Here is an 18,767-nt window from a genome sequence, read left to right as displayed (position 1 = left end):
CCAGGTGAGCCGGGTTGTTCTCATCAGGCCCCAACAAAGGGACCAGGCAATCGGGGCTGTTCAGGCAGAAATCCCCGACTGAGAGCAGCCTCCCAGAAGAGCTGCTCTCGAGGCCTTTGTCTCTCCTGGGCTCCTCTTAATGAAGAAATAAAACGAAGAGGATTCCAGCAAATCAAAAGTTTCAGGGAGTTCTCTCCTTACCTGGAGTTACCTTGTTACTGAAAACCACCATGGCCTTGTATAATTACTCCAGCAAAATGCTCATTGCAGCCGCCAATGAGCTCCCAGTACTCCATTAGCTTGTAATAGTCAGCGAGAGCCACCGAGCTTTAATCCGACTACCCCAGAAGACTTCTTATCCCAACGACCTAATGAAAAGTTTAGAACTTCCTTTTTTTTTTTCCTTTTTTCAGGCAAGCAAAAGAATTCCAATCAAAATAAGATGGTTGGTCGGGAGGAGGAGGGAGCGTGTTAACTACCGGGGAAAAGTCTAGAAGAGATGCCTTCGTGAGGTTGAATCCTGGAGAGGACCCAAGGGAAGCAGCGCCAACCTCCGCCTTCACGCCGCACACACAGGGGTTTCACCACGTGGTCTGAGAAGGCGGGCGGGGCCCTGGCGGCCTCAGCCTAAGAAATTCCTCCCCCTTCCTCCATACCCTCCAGGGCGGCCAAGTCTCTGTCCTCAACCTCAGAGGCGCAGCCCTCTAAGCTATGTGTTCTCAACCTGGGCTTCGCGGAGCCTGGGCACTCGCGACATATTCTGGAGTTCACCTAGTCTTGCATGAGAAACATAGTATATTCTGGATCTGCATCCAGCTTGAAACCCCACTTTCACATTTGTGTTTGTTTTGTGGACACCTCAAAATGGAGGGACCATCTGAAGTGCCAGCTTTTCATTTTTTAAAAAATTTTATTTATTTATTTATGGCTGTGTTGGGTCTTCGTTTCTGTGCGAGGGCTTTCTCTAGTTGTGGCGAGCGGGGGCCACTCTTCATCGCGGTGCACGGGCCTCTCACTATCGCAGCCTCTCTTGTTGTGGAGCACAGGCTCCAGACGCGCAGGCTCAGTAGTTGTGGCTCACGGGCCCAGTTGCTCCGCGGCATGTGGGATATTCCCAGACCAGGGCTCGAACCCGTATCCCCTGCATTGGCAGGCAGATTCTCAACCACTGTGCCACCAGGGAAGCCCCCAGCTTTTCATTTTTAATGCAGTGTTTCTCAACCTGCAGCCCAAGGAGGGTCATAACATCCTTAGAACTCTGAGGATTCTCCAGTATGAGAAAGTGGGCTTTAAGCCTCTTCAAGACAGCTACGGGCAGAGGAGGAGGAGGAAGGGGAGGGAAGAGACACCTGCCCGACTGGCTCTTGCTCACAGAAGTTCTTGCTTCCTCTTGCCCAGAGAAGCAGATCCACTGCCCACCACCAAAGCTCCATGTGGACATTACAGCAAACAGCCCATGAAAATCCCAGGAACCTCCTTCCTGAAGCCATTCCTCATCACCCTAGTCCTTGGGAGTTTCTCCCTCCTGTAAACTGCTGCACTCACTCTTTCCCCTTGTGGTGATGGGGGCACACCCAGCCTTGCTGGGGGCTCACATCATCCTCTCAGCCAGACCGACAGCCCCTGGAAGGTAAGGACCCTGGCTGCAGCCCCTCTGTCTGTCCTGCCAGGCTTTGCATCAACTGGCCCTCACTGGCCATCAGCTAACTGCTGAACTCATTCATGAACAATTTTACCCCCAAAGATAGTCCCATCTAGTGACCCAGGATAGTCACTGAGGTTTCTCTGCTGCCCCAGGCCTTCACCATCTGGTTCCCATTTGGTTGATGTTTATGGTCCGGCTGTGAAGATGGGGTTGCTGCAGAACAGACAGAATGAGTCTCATGCCAAGTGGTCCAGCTCCACTGGACAGAATCCGAAAGATCAGGGAGGCCGTGATCTTCCTGCCGCGTCTCACTCCAAAACTGAAGTCTGAGGAGCGAGTGACACCCCGAATCATCACAGGTCCCACATTGCGGGGATGCAGTATTGGTCAGCTGCCCCTTTCACTCCTGATTCGGCATCACTGAGCAGAGAGCCTCCCCCCAGGAGCAGAGCACCCAGCTGGGTCTCCATGCAGATGAGAGCACCAGTGCCGGCTCCCTGGTCCTGCCCCTCCTGTGTGGCGCGGCAGTGGGGTGTAGGAACGGGCAAATGACAGAGCCAAGCTCTCACCTGGGTAGGGGGGCCAAATACCCACAGACCCTCCAGCAGTGCTCCCAGAACCACCCTACCCACTACCCTGCAAGGTGATGGGGAGGGCTAACAGCCACCACAGCAGCTACAACTGAACACACGTGACTCGGGCAGAGCAGGAAGAGGCTCATAAGCCTCACACCTGCTCCTGGTGGCCCAGATGCAAGGCCCTGAGCAGTACCCAATGACCCCATCCCACCCGCAGGACCCCTGGGGACAGAAACTTACTGGCTCTCCCTGTCTCAGCCCCCCAGTCACTGAGACACTGGTTATCTTTACACACAGGAAAGCAAGCCTTTGGGCCAGCACCGCAGTGTGGTATCCTGGAAAAGTAAGGGGCAGCGAGCCCTGGCTAGGAATCCAGCTTCGGCACTCCTGGCTGTGCGACCTTCCCCAAGTTACTTCAATTCTTTAAGCCTTAGGGTCCTCACCAGTAAAATGGGATCAGCACAACTACCTTCCGAGGTCAGCGCACGATAAGTGAGTTCAGACATGGAGAGGGCCAAGCACCATTCCCGGAACACAGGAGGCATCCGGTGCACACACTGTAGTGACTTTTCTTTCCTCCCCCTGGCCCAGCCATGCCTCCAGAGCCACTCATTTCTTCAACAGTATTTACTGAGAGCCTGCTGTGTGTCAGGCTGTGGGGGTGCCACCGAGAACGCCACCGATGAGGTCCTGCCCCCTCTCCTGTCTCCTCGTCCAGACGGCTGACCCCCCAGGGCTGGAAGGATACAGGGCAGCGCTTTGGGGCTGTTCCCCACCAGGCGCCTCACCACACACTCGTCCACTCACCCATTAGTTTATTCAAACAACTGAGTTATAACCACCTTGCAGGTCACTCTGCTAGGTAGTATGGGAGACATAAATAAATCACATGTTCTGAAGAAGCTTAGAGTCTAGTAGGCGAAAAAGGACAAGCAAATAAGTAGCGATGACACAAAGAAGGTGACAGGTGCCATAAGGGGGGATAGATAAATGGCTGTGGGCAATCAGATGTGGGGGGGGGGGTGGCCTCTTGTCCTGCCCAGACAGATGCAGCCCATGGCTGAGCCGGCTGACTTTAGAAAGAGAAGAGAGAAAGGATCACTCGCCCGGCTGGCACCGTTCCTAGCACGGGAAACAGGCAAGATCTATTTAAAATGGCTAGAGGCAGGTTAGAGCCTTTTCTGGCAATTCCCAAAACTCGTGCTTCCTCGAGCTGACTGGATAGCGGGACAGACCCAATCCTGTCAAAATCCTACAGATCTTTAAAAAAAATCATTTAGCTGTTGCCGGGATGATAAAAGAACCCTGCCATTCAAAGGGAGGGTCCGCATGGGGGGGAAGGTGGAGCTGGTGGGGGAGAGGAGGAGGGGATTGAGAAAAAAGGGAAACGCCCCCCAAATATGGATCAGGGCAACCGGCAAGGGAAATTTATGCACCGTAGTGGCTTTACTACCTAATTAATTCGGTAATTTCAAAAACAATTTTATTTATGTTCCATTTACCACATCAAAAGTTAAAGAAAAAATTGTACTGATGCTAAAATAATACCTCAAGGCGTCTATTTTTAATCAGTTAAAAAAATGGGGGGGGGGTGGAAAATAAAGCAGCCCTGGGTTTCTATACAATCTCTTCCGGGCAGACCACCAACCCTGAGAGAGAGAGAGATGGAGAGAACACAGCCAAGCCCTCTCTGAGAGCCTTCCTGGCTGCCGAACACCGAGCTTGTCAAAAAAAACAAATCCATAATGGCCCGAGGCTCCTCTCCAATCTATTTTCTGCTCAGCTGGTTTTAAATGAAGTTATTATGAGTCATTAAAACACCCGCAAGCCAGTGGAAGTCAGCCAATTACAATTTTAAATTTAGCCTGTTCTCTGCCCCATTCTCTTGTTTTCTTCCTTTGCCCACAGAATACTGCTGCTGTTATTTCTTCCCTCCCTTCCTCTGCCCAAAGTGGAAGAGACAGTTATGAAAATGCAGAGTATTGCACGGAACGCAGAACCATTCATAGGAAACCCAAATTATTACATTAAAAAATGCAAGACTTCTGCCCCCTCCAAAGTCAACCCCATGTCCCACCTCAGCCCACTGGATTCCTCGGAAACTCTAGACTCGATCCTAGAGCTCATGGGGCTATTTTTTAAAATAAAGAGGTTCTTGAGTGGGGTCCTGTTGAGAAACATTTCCATCCATCACACCAAATCAACATGTTCATGGTTGAATCCAAGAGAGGGAAACATACCACCCATAGCTGAGAATTAATAACAAACAATGAAGCTGAAATTCAAAGGTAACGCAGGCTTTGCAATCAGGCATGAATGTCGGGGGAAGTCACTAGATATGATGAGCTCATTTAGTTTTTAAATCTGCAAGGTAATGGTCTGTGCGGAGCCATCACAGCAAAGGAACAATTTCGAGTATTTCATGTAAACGTTTCTTCTCAATCTCTTTTTCTTCACGTGTGCACCCACAAACACGTGCGCGCACACATACACACACAGCTGCCCCTCATTACTGGGACCATAACTGTAGCTTTCCCACATCTTCCAAGGAGTAAGTAGTGTCCTTGCCAAAAAACTGTCCAATCCTACTTCCTCCCCCCCGACCCTAATTAATGGATGAGTCTGGAAGCTCAGCAGAACAGACCCCTAGACCTCTAGGGTACACTTCCCATCACCTCCAGGACCCCTCACCTTCCTGGTTCCTCTCCAAGACACACGCGCGCGCACGTGCACACACACACGCACGCGTACAGACAGTGAGAGGACCAGTGCTTTGCCCCAGTCAGACACAACTCTACGGCCCAGGCAGACGGAGCACCTAGGAAAGGAGTGGCTACCATGTTGTCTCACGGAGAGTCCCTGAAGGCCAGGGTGCAGGCAGGATGCCGCCGTGTGTACTGATCTACCTGGCGTCTCTGGGTGAGATGGGACTTAGGGTTGGTCTGTGGCTCCCAGCCAGCCTCATTGAGAAGAGGGAATGAAATACAGAGGCGTCCACCAGGTCCGATGGGACCAATGGCAATTTACCAAAGGCGGGAGGATTTGTCCTGACCCCTGTACAATGCAAACCTGAGGCCTGCAAACACAGCTGCCCCGTGCTCTGAGGGTCCCCAGAGCAGGGCCGATGTCACCATCCTATCCTTAGCCTTGAATTTCTCCACTCAGTGGCTCCAACTCTGGGGGCCTCAACTGGCAGCTCTTCATGGTGTTTATGGAGGACCCTTCTCCCTGAAGCTCATAAAACAGAAGCTTCAGCACCCACCCCACCCCGATACTGCATGGGCCTATTCCCTGGGAGGGGCTCTCACATTTGATATTCATAACCTTTTTATTTTTTTCTTTTTTGTTTTTGAATTTTATTTATTTTTTTATACCACAGGTTCTTAGTACTTACCTATCTTATGCATATTAGTGTATATATGTCAATCCCAATTTCCCAGTTCATCCACCACCACCCCCCACTCCCCCAGCTTTCCCTCCTTAGTGTCCATATATTTGTTCTCTACATCTGTGTCTCTATTTCTGCCCTACAAACCAGTTCATCTGTACCATTTTTCTAGGTTCCATATATATGCATTAATATACGATATTTGTTTTTCTCTTTCTGACTTACTTCACTCTGTATGACAGTCTCTAGATCCATCCACTTCTCTACAAATGACCCAATTTTGTTCCTTTCTATGGCTGAGTAATATTCCATTGTATATATGTACCACATCTTCTTTATCCATTCATCTGTCGATGGGCATTTAGGTTGCTTCCATGACCTGGCTATTGTAAATAGCGCTGCAGTGAACATTGGGGTGCATGTGTCTTTTTGAATCATGGTTTTCTCTGGGTATATGCCCCGTAGTGGGATTGCTAGGTATTATGGTAATTCTATTTTTAGTTTTTTAAGGAACCTCCATACTGTTCTCTATAGTGGCTGTATCAATTTACATTCCCACCAACAGTGTTAAGAGGGTTCCCTTTTCTCCACACCCTCTCCAGCATTTGTTGTTTGTAGATTTTCTGATGATGCCCATTCTAACCAGTGTGAGGTGATACCTCATTGCAGTTTTGATTTGCATTTCTTTAATAATTAGTGATGTTGAGCAGCTTTTCATATGCCTCTTGGCCATCTGTATGTCTTCTTTGGAGAGATGTCTATTAAGGTCTTCTGCCCATTTTTTGATTAGGTTGTTTGTTTTTTTAATATTGAGCTACACGAGCTGTTTATATATTTTGGAGATTAATCCTTTGTTGAATCATTTGCAAATATTTTCTCCCATTCTGAGGGTTGTCTTTTCATCTTGTTTACAGTTTCCTTTGCTGTGAAAAAGCTTTTAAGTTTCATTAGGTCCCATTTGTTTATTTTTGTTTTTATTTCCATTACTCTAGGAGGTGAGTCAAAAAAGATCTTGCTGTGATTTATGTCAAAGAGTGTTCTGCCTGTGTTTTCCCCTAAGAGTTTTATAGTGTCTGGCCTTACATTTAGATTTTTAATCCATTTGGAGTTTATTTTTGTGTATAGTGTTACGGAGTGTTCTAATTTCATTCTTTTACATGTAGCTGTCCAGTTTTTCCAGCGCCGCTTATTGAAGAGACTGTCTTTTCTCCATTGTATATCCTTGCCTCTTTTGTCATAGATTAGTTGACCATAGGTGCTTGGGTTTATCTCTGGGCTTTCTATCCTGTTTCATTGGTCTATATTTCTGTTTTTGTGCCAGTACCATATTGTCTTGATTACTGTAGCTTTGTAGCATAGTCTGAAGTCAGGGAGTCTGATTCCTCCAGCTCCGTTTTTTTCCCTCAAGTTTGCTTTGGCTATTCAGGGTCTTTTGGGTCTCCATACAAATTTTAAGATTTTTTTGTTCTAGTTCTGTAAAAACTGCCATTGGTAATTTGACAGGGATTGCATTGAATCTGTAAATTGCTTTGGGTAGTATAGGCATTTTCACAATATTGAGTCTTCCAATCCAAGACCACGGTATACCTCTCCATCTGTTTGTGTCATCTTTGATTTCTTTCATCAGTGTCTTATAGTTTTCTGAGTACAGGTCTTTTACCTCCTTAGGTAGGTGTATTCCTAGGTATTTTATTCTTTTTGTTGCAGTGGTGTATGGGATTGTTTCCTTAATTCCTCTTTCTGATCTTTTGTTGTTAGTGTATAGGAATGCAAGAGCCTTCTGTACATTAATTTTGTATCCTGCAACTTTACCAAATTCATTGATTAGCTCTAGTAGTTTTCTGGTGGCATCTTTAGGATTATCTGTGTCTAGTAACATATCATCTGCAAACAGTAACAGTTTTACTTCTTCTTTTCCAATTTGGATTCCTTTTATTTCTTGTTCTTCTCTGATTGCCGTGGCTAGGACTTCCAAAACTATGTTGAATAATAGTGGTGATAGTGGACATCCTTGTCTTAGAGGAAATGCTTTCAGTTTTTCACCATTGACAATGATGTTTGCTGTGGGTTTGTCGTATATGGGCTTTATTATGTTGAGGTAGGTTCCCTCTATGCCCACTTTCTGGAGAGTTTTTATCATAAATGGGTGCGGAATTTTGTCAAAAGCTTTTTCTGCATCTATTGAGATGATCACATGATTTATATTGTTCAGTCTATTAATATGGTGTATCACATTGATTGATTTGCGTATATTGAAGAAGCCTTGCATCCCTGGGATACATCCCACTTGATCGTGGTGTATGATCCTTTTAATGTGTTGTTGGATTCTGTTGCTAGTATTTTGTTGAGGACTTTTGCATCTATGTTCATCAGTGATATTGGTCCGTAATTTTCTTTTTTTGAAGTATCTCTGTCTGGTTTTGGTATCAGGGTGATGGTGGCCTCGTAGAATGAGTTCGGGAGTGTTCCTTCCTCTGCAATTTTTTGGAAGAGTTTGAGAAGGATGGGTGTTAGCTCTTCTCTAAATGTTTGACAGAATTCACCTGTGAGGCCATCTGGTTCTGGGCTTTGGTTTGTTGGAAGACTTTTAATCACAGTTTCAATGTCATTACTTGTGATTGGTCTGTTCATATTTTCTATTTCTTCCTGGTTCAGGCTTGGAAGGTTATACCTTTCCAAGAATTTGTTCATTTCTTCCAGGTTGTCCATTTTATTGATATAGAGTTGCTTGTAGTAGTCTCTTATGATGCTTTGTATTTCTGCAGTGTCCGCTGTAACTTCTCCTTTTTCATTTCTAATTGTATTGATTTGAGTCCTCTCCCTCTTTTTCTTGATGAGTTTGGCTAAAGGTTTAACAATTTTGTTTATCTTCTCAAAGAACCAGCTTTTAGTTTTATTGATCTTTGCTATCGTTTTGTTTCTATTTCATTTATTTTTGCTCTGATCTTTATGATTTCTTTCCTTCTACTAATTCTGGGTTTTGTTTGTTCTTCTTTCTCTGTTCCTTTATGTGTAAGGTTAGATTGTTTATTTGAGATTTTTCTTGTTTATTGAGGTAGGATTGTATTGCTGTAAACTTCCCTCTTGGAACTGCTTTTGCTGCATCCCATAGGTTTTGGATTATCGTGTCTTCATTGTCATTTGTCTCTAGGTGTTTTCCTCCTTGATTTCTTCAGTAATCTTTTGGTTATTTAGTAACGTATTGTTTATCCTGCATGTGTTTGTGTTTTTTACAGTTTTTTTCCCTGTAATTTATTTCTAATCTCATAGTATTGTGGTCGGAAAAGATGCTTGATATGATTTCAATTTTCTTAAATTTACCGAGGCTTGATTTGTGACCCAAGATGTGATCTATCCTGGAGAATGTTTTGTGTGCACTTGAGAAGAAAGTGTAATATGTTGTTTTTGGATGGAATGCCCTATAACAACCCAAACCAAAAATGGGCAGAAGACCTAAATAGACATTTCTCCAAAGAAGATATACAGGTCACCAACAAACACGTGAAAGAATGCTCAACATCCTTAATCATTACAGAAATGCAAATGAAAACAACAATGAGGTGTCACCGCACACCTGTCAGAATGGCCATCATCAAAAAATCTACAAACAATAAATGCTGGAGAGGGTGTGGAGAAAAGGGAACCCTCTTAAACTGTTGGTGGGAATGTAAATTGATGCAGCCACTATGGAGAACAGTATGGAGGTTCCTTAAAAAACTAAAAATAGAATTACCGTAATACCCAGCAATCCCACTACTGGGCATATACCCAGAGAAAACCATGATTCAAAAAGACACATGCACCCCAATGTTCACTGCAGTGCTATTTACAATAGCCAGGTCATGGAAGCAACCTAAATGCCCATCAACAGACGAATGGATAAAGAAGATGTGGTACATATATATAATGGAATATTACTCAGCCATAAAACGGAACGAAATTGGGTCATTCGTTGAGACGTGGATGGATCTAGAGACTGTCATACAGAGTGAAGTAAGTCAGAAAGAGAAAAACAAATATCGTATATTAATGCATATATATGGAACCTCGAAAAATGGTACAGACAAATGAGTTTGCAAGAAGCAATAGAGACACAGATGTAGAGAACAAACGTATGAACACCAAGTGGGGAAAGTGGTGGTGGGGAGGTGGTGGTGTGATGAATTGGGAGATTGGGATTGACATATATACACTAATATGTATAAAATGGATAACTAATAAGAACCTGCTGTATAAAAAAATGAATAAAATTACATTTAAAATAAATAAATAAACAAATATCAATTAAATCTATCTGGTCTATTGTGTCATTTAAAGCTTGTGTTTCCTTATTAATTTTCTGTTTGGATGATCTGTCTTTTGGTGTAAGTGAGGTGTTAAAGTCGCCCACTATTATTGTGTTAATGTCGATTTCCTCTTTCATAGCTGTTAGTATTTGCCTTATGTATTGAGGTGCTCCTATGTTGGGTGCATATATATTTATAATTGTTATATCTTCTTCTTGGATTGATCCCTTGATCATTATGTAGTGTCCTTCCTTGTCTCTTGTAACATTCTTTATTTTAAAGTCTATTTTATGTGATATGAGTATTGCTACTCCAGCTTTCTTTTGATTTCCATTTGCATGGAATATCCTTTTCCATACCCTCACTTTCAGTCTGTATGTGTCCCTCGGTCTGAAGTCGGTCTCTTGTAGACAGCACATACATGGATCTTGTTTTTGTATCCATTCAGCAAGCCTATGCCTTTTGGTTGGAGCATTTAATCCATTCACATTTAAGGTAATTATCGATACGTGTGTTCCTATTACCATTTTCTTAATTGTTTGGCCTTTGTTTTTGTAGGTCTTTTCCTTCTCTTGTGTTTCCTGCCTAGAGAAGTTCCTTTAGCATTTGTTGTAGAGCTGGTTTGATGGTGCTGAATTCTCTTAGCTTTTGCTTGTCTGTAAAGGTTTGATTTCTCCATCAAGTCTGAATGAGATCTTTGCCAGCTAGAGTAATCTTGGTTGTAGGTTCTTCCCTTTCATCACTTTAAATATATCGTGCCACTCCCTTCTGGCTTGTAGAGTTTCTGCTGAGAAATCAGCTGTTAACCTTATGGGAGTTCCCTGGTATGTTATTCATCATTTTTCCCTTGCTGCTTTTAATAATTTTTCTTTGTCTTTAATTTTTGTCAATTTGATTACTATGTGTCTCGGTATGTTTTTCCTTGGGTTTATCCTGCCTGGGACTCTCTGTGATTCCTGGACTTGGTTGGCTATTTCCTTTGCCATGTTAGGGATGTTTTCGACTATAATCTCTTCAAATATTTTCTCAGGTCCTTTCTCTCTCTCCTCCTTCTGGGACCCCTATAATGCAAATGTTGGTGCGTTTAATGTTGTCCCAGAGGTCTCTTGGGCTGTCTTCATTTCTTTTCATTCTTTTTTCTTTATTCTGTTTGGCAGCAGTGAATTCCACCATTCTGTCTTCCAGGTCTCTTATCCGTTCTTCTGCCTCAGTTATTCTGCAATTGATTCCTTCTAGTGTATTTTTCATTTCAGTTATTGTATTGTTCATCTCTGTTCATTTGTTCTTTTTTTTTTAAATTAATTTATTTATTTGTTTTTATTTTTGGCTGTGCTGGGTCTTCATTCTGTGTGAGGGCTTTCTCTAGTTGCAGCGAGCGGTGCACGGGCTTCTCATTGTCGTGGCTTCTCTTGTTGCAGAGCACGGGCTCTAGGAGTGCAGGTTTCAGGTGTTGTGGAACACGGGCTCTAGAACACAGGCTTAGTAGTTGTGGCTCATAACTTAGTTGTGAGGGCTTAGTTGCTCCGCGGCATGTGGGATCTTCCCAGGCCAGGGATCGAACCCATGTCCCCTGCATTGGCAGGTGGATTCCCAACCACTGCTCCACCAGGGAAGCACTGTTTGTTTGTTCTTTAATTCTTCTGGGTCTTTGTTAAACATTTCTTGCATCTTCTCGATCTTTGCCTCCATTCTTTTTCCAAGGTCCTGGATCATCTTCACTATCATTATTCTGAATTCTTTTTCTGGAAGGTTGCCTATTTCCAATTCATTTAGTTGTTTTTGTGGGGTTTTATCTTGTTCCTTATCTGGTACATAGTCGTCTGACTTTTCATTTTGTCTATCTTTCTGTGAATGTGGTTTTCATTCCACAAGCTCCAGGATTGTAGTTCTTCTTGCTTCTGCTGTCTGCCTCTGGTGGATGAGGCTATCTAAGAGGCTTGTGCAAGCTTCCTGATGGGAGGGACTGGTGGTGGGTAGAGCTGGGTGTTGCTCTGGTGGGCAGAGCTCAGTAAAACTTTAATCCACTTGTCTGCTGATGGGTGGGGCTGAGTTCCCTCCCTGTTGGCTGTTTGGCCTGAGGCAACCCAGCACTGGAGCCTAGAGGCTCTTTGGTGGGGCTAATGGTAGACTCTGGGAGGGCTCAGGCCAAGGAGTACTTCCCAGAACTTCTGCTTCCCGTGTCCTTGTCCCTGTGGTGAGCCACAGCCACCCCCCGCCTCTGCAGGAGACCCTCCAACACTAGCAGGTAGGTCTGGCTCAGTCTCCTACGGGGTCACTGCTCCTTCCCCCTGGGTCATGATGTGCACACTACTTTGTGTGTGGCCTCCAAGAGTGGAGTCTCTGTTTCCCCCAGTCCTGTCAAAGTCCTGCAATCAAATCCCGCTCGCCTTCAAAGTCTGATTCTCTGGGAATTCCCCCTCCCGTTGCCGGAACCCCAGGTTGGGAAGCCTGACGTAAGGCTCAGAACCTTCAGTCCAGTGGGTGGACTTCTGTGGTATAATTGTTCTCCAGTTTGTGAGTCACCCATCCAGCAGTTATGGGATTTGATTTTACTGTGATTGCGGCCCTCCTACCATCTCACTGCGGCTTCTCCTTTGTCTTTGGATGTGGGGTATCTTTTTTGGTGAGTTCCAGTGTCTTCCTGTCGATGATTGTTCAGCAGTTAGTTGTAATTCTGGTGCTCTCGCACGAGGGAGTGAATGCATGTCCTTCTACCGCACCATCTTGAACCAGTCTCCCATAATCTTTTTCTGAGAGTGGGCACCACAAATTGTGGAAGCCTCAGGCCCCACCAAACCCAGATGTTCCCCAGAAGTACAAAGAATTTAGCAACAGCGTATTCCCTTGTTCAACAAGTACTCATCAAAAGCCTTCTATGTGCTGGGCACCATGCCAGGCCATTGGGGTGTGGGGGTGAACACTCTCCCAGGTGCCTGGTGGGCTCTGTACTCAGGTGCATGATACAGACCTCTGAACGCACCATGCCAGCAAGGTGTACTTTTTAGTGGCAAAGTCCGATAAGAATCTTGCAAAACCTAACCCTGCTCATCCACTTGCCCATGCACAGCTCAACTTAAGAAAACATCCAGGGACCTAGGAAAAGCAGGAACCAAGCCAGAGAAGCCCCACTCTGGCCCCTGAGAGGAAAGGGACAGGAGTGCTGGGAGCACTCTGGAGTCTTCCCCAGGCCTTCTGGGACAGAGTAACAATTTGTTCCCCACCTCAACCACCGCCCAACTTCCAAGCTAAGAAACTCTGAGCTGTGAGAGACAAGGTCAACCAAGATGGAGGGAGACAAAGTCTAATGAAGACACAAGAAGGAAGACACAAAATGCACAGGAGCATTGAGAAAAGGCCCAGGCCAACACAGATGCAAAGACAAGGATGAAGAGATGGAGTGAGATGAAAGGAGACTGGGGAAAAAATGGAAGCGAGGAAAAAAGCAGAGCGGAAAAATAAACACCTGCCACCAGAGAGAGCTCAGAAGACAGCGCCGAGAAGAACAGCCAGCAGAGAGAGCCGTCACTACATGGTCTGGAGGCAGCTGGTCTCTCGGGCACAGCCCTGGACACTGGGACCCAGGCACAGCCTGGGTAGAGAGCAAGGGCACGAGGGCTGAGGAGAGAAGAGGGCAAGGGAGGACCACCTAGGAATCCTGGCAGTGTGCACATCCGGGAAGGTGAAAAGATCCCGGAAATAAGAAAATGCCATCACCTTCGGGTGGATCCCACACCAACATCCTACCCTGCAACCTCGTTAGCCGTCCATCCTCAGACAAAAATAGGGCCAGCAAAGCAGCCCAGAATGTAGAAGGACAGTGGGAGCGAGGGAGAGGGAAAGAGAGAACAGGAGAACAGATAGACAGACGGGATGTCCCAGCATCCATCTCTCGAGGGCCATTCATTTCCTGACAGGAACGTCATTATCTTGCTTGACAGAATCATATGGTACGAAAGGGAGTGTGGGGGGGAGAAACCACCCTATTTTGGGATAGAAAAATCAGAGAGAGAGAAACAGAGGGAGAAAGAAGGTTATTACATAATTTCCACTTTCTTCCCTCCACCCTTAATGTTCTGACAGGCCCCTCTCTTAGGGGGGAAAAATGACAAATCCAATCCAAAATTCAACAGCCTGTGTTCTGTTCGGAGAGCACACAGTGTACTGTACAGCCCATAAAACTCCAAACAGCCTCCAGACACTGCCGCAATCGTCCTCCATCAAAACACTTTGTCTTGCATACAAAAATAAGATACAGCGCTGAACAGAATACAAAATCAGCCCATTACAGTACAGGGAGACTGCTACTTAGCAACGAGGGGGCTCTAAAGCCTCGATGCTCTACAGGAAGCAAAATCTGTCGAGCCTGTTGGGCAAATGATAAACATTAGCGGTATTAAAAAACACAAAAGCCATGTAAATGGATAGACATAATGTGGAAACGAATTTATAGAATAAACTGGGAGGGGGGACTCAAGCCTAGGGGGAGAGGCTGGGCTCCAGAGGGTTAGATGCACGAGCTTCCCAAACCCCTGCTAAGGCACCATATGGAGGGAGAGACATGTGTATTTGGGGCGAGGGCTATGTGAACCCCCTTTTCACACAGGGGCTGTAGGTGAAGGGGTGGGAGAGAAGTGGTGAAAACACTGTTTAATACAATGACCTGCGATGAACTTTCCAAACTTTCTCTGTACAGCTGGCCCGACGTGACATCTTCAGGGCCGGGGGACCCAGGCACACGCCTCCAGCAGCATTGCGGTGGGGAGATGGGTGGGCTTTATCTGCCCCGGGGCCAGCATCGCACCCAATGCCATCACAGGACCTGTAACTTGCTGTAAACAACATCCCTGGCCAAAAAAAAAAAAAAACCAACCCAGAAAACAAAACCAAAAACACCCCATCTGGGCTGGAAACACCAGTATATTTCATCAGGTAAAGGGGAAAAATACCCTGGCTGTGAATCAGCAGCGGGGTTTCGGTTCTCCGCCAAAACGGGAGCTAAAAGGCAAAGCCATATTCTGGTCTCCGTTTAGGCTCTTGAGGCAGAAAGGGAGAAGGGGCGGGGGTGGGGGACGGCGTGGAACAGGGAGGAGAGGGGGAAGAAATGTATTTTTCATCAGCCAGTATATAATTTATAAACAGCACTAAACAGTTTTTGTTTTCTTTCTCGTCTCTCCCGTGTACGGGCTTGGACAGCAGTCAAGGCTGCGTTAATTTCTGCTTTGGGTACAGTGTGTTCTTGGAGGCACATCTGCAAGCGATCATAAACTCTCTGGAATGCTGGCAGAACATCCAGACCTGCCGGCAGGCCGGTGACGACACCACTCTGGGAAAAAGTTCGGGAAGCAGGCCAGGTTCAGAGCAGGGAGGGAGAGAGGGGAGCGTGCTGGAGAGAGAGCCAGGGAACGTGGCTTCTCTTCCCTCTTCCTGTGCCCCCATCACCCAAGGGGACCAAGGGGAAGGCAGGCTCTGAGCCACTCACAACCTATCTCAACCCAAACCCTCCATCGTGCCCAGCTCTGCAGGCATGCTGAGTGAGGTTGAGGTCCTGAGAAGTTTCTTCTTGGTTATCTCCTGGTTTTACCCTGATGGCAGAAGGCCAACCAGAAGGAGGGAGCGAGCAGAGAGGGAGCAAATGGACCCTGGGTTCCAAGCTGCCTGGATAACCCCAGTCTCTTGCTTTTAGCAGATGCCTGATCTGGGAAGAGAGAGGGGAGTGAGACGAAGAAGCTGCAAGGTCAGGAGAAGCCATCTTTGCATCCTGAGATTCCTCTCCATCATCGTCACGGGGACCAGCTCATATCCCCGCCTCGCAGTCACAGGGCATAATCCAGTTACCCCGTTCCCCCACACGTTCTCTGTCTTTGGGAAGAAGGACCCTGAACCCCAAAGCTTAGTGTTCCCAAAAGAAAAAAAAAGGAGGACAAGTACAACCCACAGATCTTTGACATCTCGTGAAATTTTGTTTCTTCCATCTGATCAGGGGAAAGCATGAGAGAACCAATCTGGTTTCTGACCCCAACCTCTCCTGCCCTTTTCCCCGCCACACGGTGACCTGACCCCCGATGATATGCCCTGGCCACACCATGCTGCTGCTGGAATCAGAAGATCTGTCAGCCAAAGACCATGTTCCTTCCTGGTGGCTCTGACTGTGGGGAGGAGTCTGGTATCGGGGTGTTTCTCAATAGCCATGGCTCACAGTGCCTGGAGAAGGGTGAGGAGGAGTGAGCATGCAGGATGGGACCCCCCCCAAAGAAAGGCTGTGTGCCCCTAACCACTGCAAGAGGCACAGGCCACGCCCCCCTCCAGCCACGCCCCGGGACTGACTGCCAGTCACGCCATTTCCCCAAGAGTCTTATGCACCCTATACTCCAGCCTAGTGTGCATCAAAAAGCCCAACAGTCCTTTCTATTCCAGAGGAATGAAAGTGTCCCTTCCTCATCCAATCTTTCAGCGGCTTTTGAGTGCCCTAGGTAAAATGCAAATCATTTTGCTACTGGAGGACCTTGCAATCTTGCCCGGCTCCTCCCTTCTAAACCCTGCCCCCTCCCCCCACGCCCAGCCTACAGGCCCAGCTATACTGCACATCACCCCAGGCGGCGTGGGCTGCCCCGACCAGGTGCTCTCAGAAATCCATTCTACCACCTTCTCCCAGGAGCCCCCTTCCTCCTTGAATTCCTCCTAGAACTCTTTCTTGGCGCTCAGCACACACCACCTTCTTTTATCATAACTTTACAGTCAAACATCTCTCCTACTAGACATAAGCGCCCGGAGGGTAGGGGTGCTGCCTGTTCTGCAGTGTTAAGTACACAGAGCCTGATGCATCTGCTGGCTCGAAAAATGAATGACACTCCCAGAACAGAAGCAGGCCACAGAAATATGCAAGCCTCTGAACACTATGCGGCCAAGGCAAAAATAGGGGCAAGCGGTTCTGGGTGTGCTCAGTCATAATCCAACAGCACATGAGGCCAAGCTGCGGGAAATACTACCTAATGGGAAACCTTACCCGAGCAAATCGCAGGACCAACTCGAGTCATCGCCCGAGTCTGTGGTTTCTGCGTGGACATCCAGAGCTAGGATGTTCTCTTAAGTAAGAACAAGGAGTGGCAAAGAGACAGAGGGTCACAGATGCTCCCACAAGGGATGGGGCAGCAAAGGATGGGCAGGAGACTTCAGAGTGATCCGGGGATGCAGAGGGGCTGGGATTCTTCCCCGGCTCCCTGCACTATCTTCCACCCAAGACTCATGCTCCAGAAGAAGGGGCAGCTTTGCAAAGTGTTCCAGGGGTCACTTTTCTCACCCCAAATCTCTTTCTCAACGCTCAGACCCTCCTGATCCCCAAACCACCTCTGAGAATGCAGGGTCTGGCCAGATCAATCTCATTAGCGAGTGAGTTAGGTTATTGTTGTAGTTAGTTAATTTAAACGTATTGTTATCATCAGGTATATCTCATAAACATTTGGTTAGTTAACGCATTCAAATCGAAATCAAAACTTCACTTAAGCTGAACATTCGCTACTACCATTTAGGGTCTTAAAAAAGAAAAAAGAAAGAGAGAGAGAGAGAGAGAGAAAGAGAAAGAATTGTCTCTAAGAAGGGCCTCCTACAGGGCAAACTTCTAATTAAACAAATTGTCAATTTCAACACAATGAAAACTGATTTAAGAGTATAAATTTGGTATTCCAGTCACTGAAAATAAGGCCTCACAGTGTCGATCTTCAGGCTGATTTCCTTGGATAGGGAAACATGGAGGAGAGGAGGAAGACAGTTCAAGAAAGAGGAAAGCTGGGGGGGAAGAGTGAGCCAGAGCGTTTTATCCTTTGAGAAATAATATCTCCGCAGAATCCAATGAGGCCTGTACTCAAGCATCAGAGAAACTCCTTCTTGCCTCCTCCTTCACCCCACCCCTACCAGATGAGAAAAAAAAATTAATCGTGTATGATGACAAACTTGGCTCAGCACTCACTGTACACACTGTACCCACAAGGCTGGCACCCAGCCAGGCCTGGCCCAGCGCCAGAACTACAATAACAAACACAGGCCACGCTCGCCAAGAGGGGGTAGGGCAGCAGGCACGCAGAGCCCGTGCAGCTCTGCGAAGAAGGAGACACGGCAGGAATGAGCCTCTCCTGGGCTCACTGACAACATTGACAAATGTGACAACATTTAGGGGAAGCCAGGAGCTCCCTGACCCCGACCCAGAGCCCAGACTCCCTTCACCACGGCCCGACCCCTTCTTAAAACAGTCCCCAGGGCTGTGGAGCGACTCTTGTTCCGTGATGCTCTGCACCGCTGCTCCAACCCCTGGTGATCTTGTGTAAGGTGGGTCTGCACTACAGACCCTCGGGGGCCATCCTGGCTGTCGGCTCCCTGCATGCAGCCTTCAAAACGGAGCAGCAAGAAAATCTCATGTCATCTAATCAAACGGCTCCTCTAAGACCTCACATAGGTCTGTTACTGTGCAACTGGGGGAGGAACTGGAACAGGTAAAACCCAACTTCTGCTACTGGAATCCTGGAGAAGACCTGGCACCGCCAGCCCAGCCCTCTGACCCCACCTCCCTGACATGGTCAGGTCTCTACAGAGGCCTCAGGGCCTTCACTGTTTAACAGGGGGGCAAACAGTTCGGGATCTAGCCTCACGAAGCCCTTGCTGCTGCTTTATTTTCAAGCCATCCTGGCACAGGGGTGAGAGATATATGGGACCAGAGAAAGAAAAAACAGAGCACAGAAATATCAGAGTTGAAGCAGGCTATGAGCTATCTGCAAGGGTGAATTAAGGCCCTGCTGTGACCCATCATACCTCCCCCATCACCGAATCCTCTTTTACAAGGGCAGTGGCAAGTGAATTTCAGAGGGACAAATCATTTGCAC

At 46.9% G+C, this 18,767-nt stretch overlaps 2 protein-coding genes across 5 annotated transcripts in view; one reads left to right on the top strand and one right to left on the bottom strand.

Annotated features, from left to right (window-relative positions):
* The window catches only part of LOC309604812 (NXPE family member 4-like), a 371,441-nt gene extending 356,652 nt beyond the window's left edge, over positions 1–14,789 (top strand). Inside the window, 2 exon segments of the mRNA XM_082339791.1 lie at positions 9,760–12,142; positions 14,591–14,789. The gene's annotated coding sequence lies outside the window, so the exon portion shown is untranslated.
* ZBTB16 (zinc finger and BTB domain containing 16) overlaps positions 1–18,767 on the bottom strand; it is a 197,486-nt gene that overhangs the window by 81,515 nt on the left and 97,204 nt on the right. The gene's annotated exons all lie outside the window — the stretch shown is intronic.

The sequence above is a fragment of the Balaenoptera borealis genome (genome assembly GCF_965194805.1).
Source record: "Balaenoptera borealis genome assembly, chromosome: 11".
Classification (NCBI taxonomy): domain Eukaryota; kingdom Metazoa; phylum Chordata; class Mammalia; order Artiodactyla; family Balaenopteridae; genus Balaenoptera; species Balaenoptera borealis.
The sequence above is the reverse complement of the archived record's forward strand: the minus strand, read 5'-3'. Positions and strand labels throughout refer to the sequence as shown.